Source organism: Macrotis lagotis, chromosome 1 (genome assembly GCF_037893015.1).
Source record: "Macrotis lagotis isolate mMagLag1 chromosome 1, bilby.v1.9.chrom.fasta, whole genome shotgun sequence".
Lineage (NCBI taxonomy): Eukaryota > Metazoa > Chordata > Mammalia > Peramelemorphia > Peramelidae > Macrotis > Macrotis lagotis.
Genome location: NC_133658.1, coordinates 469,547,148 through 469,548,835, shown reverse-complemented (window position 1 = coordinate 469,548,835; position 1,688 = coordinate 469,547,148). Strand labels below are relative to the sequence as shown.

The following is a 1,688-nucleotide window of genomic DNA, read 5'->3' as shown; positions in this document are numbered from 1 at the left end:
AAAATAGTGGAAATTGAATACTTGTGCCATTGATTTGTTTGTTTGTTTGACTTGAACAAAAAGACAACATTCAACTTAGGGAGGGTTATACTGATAATAAAGCTCTTGTAGTTAAAAATGTCTTCCTCTCCCTTTATACTTACCACAGACTACAAAATGTCCTGAGAGGATTCATCATGACAGAAATCTCAATTACAACTTTAAGACCTAACTTCAGAAGAAACGTATATGAAAGCAAACTGGATCATGGGACTCCATCTTTCTTTTCAAAGAAGTGGTCTTAATTTGTTACTTATAGAAAAAGTTTGTGAGTTTATTATAAATATATCTAACCCATTAATTTTTGCAGTTTTCGGGTTAATTATAGTCCACCACTTCATTTATGTAAAGTCTACAAATAGAGGTCAGTAGAGATCATCTAATCTTAAAATGTGACACCATCCATTCAAGTCCTGGGCATAGTCCCTCACCAGTAAGAGCACAGCATGCCTGGATATGCCACTGGTGATCTTTAATTGAAGTTAGCTTCAAAAACTGGGAAATTTCAGCTACTCTCATACATTCTTTAACATCCTGTTTGTTAGCAAAAATCAGCAATCCAGCTTTTCTTAGATCTTCATGTGCTAACATTTTATAGAGTTCTTCTCTAGTTACAGAAATCCTCTCTCAGTCTGTATGACAAACACAACGACAAACTCAGTATTCGTACAGTAAGTATTCCGTGAAGAACAAAGAGATTCTTGGCCACCAATATCCCACATTAGGAAACTTGTTTTGTTAACTGCTATTTCTTCTACATTACTTCCTATAGTAGGAAGATGTGTGTACAACTTCATTCACAGAAAATTGGTAAAGAATGTTGGTTTTCCCTAAATCATCCAGACCAACAATGATAACTTTGTGCTCCTGGCGATTTGAACAGTCTCCATATTCTAGTGAAGAGGATTCCCATCCTCACGGCAGCAGCCCCAGCCCCGGCCCACCAGGCCGCCTCCCCTGCCCTCCCCCCAGCTCAGTGCCCGAACAAGGGGAAGGAGGAGGAGGAAGAGGAGGAAGAACGCGAGCCAGGGACCCTCTGGCCTCGATGGCCGTTGCTCTTGTCACCAGCCGCTCTGCGGGAGCTGGAGGGAGACAGAAGGCAAGCTCCGGGATCCCAGACATCGCTGCCTCTTGGGAAGGAGCCTCACGGGCCACCTTCACCCCCGCCCCCAAGCACTGCTCCAAAGTATTCTTTCAATAACTATTTTGCCCTCTGGTTCCATGATATCACTAAATCCTGAAATATTAAGTTTGGCCTTTTTTTTCCTCTCTTCAATGTTTTCAGAAGTCCTATAATTTTCAGGTTGTCCCTTCTCGAATGGTTCTCAAGATCAGTGCTTTTGCTGAAAAGGTATTTTATATTTTCTTCTATGTTTTCAATCATTTGCTTTTTTAAAACAGAATCTTGTTATCTCATGAAGTCATTAGTTGCCACAGATTTCATTCGTTTTTATAAAGTGGAATTTTCTTCATTTACCTTTGCAACTCCTTTTCCATTTGAATGAATTTTCCATTTGCCCAAGTGTAGGTTTGAGAGAATCTTTCTTTTTGCATTTGCCCAATTGAGTATTTGAGAGAAATATTTTCTTTTTGTATTTGCCCAATTGAGGATCTTAGAAAATTATTCTCATTTTGAATTGGTCCAATTG

At 39.5% G+C, this 1,688-nt stretch overlaps 1 pseudogene; it reads right to left on the bottom strand.

The window, feature by feature from the left end:
• Window positions 1–317: 317 nt before the first annotated feature.
• LOC141519695 (ADP-ribosylation factor-like protein 5A pseudogene) lies at window positions 318–952 on the bottom strand (annotated as a pseudogene).
• Between the last annotated feature and the right edge of the window lie 736 nt (window positions 953–1,688).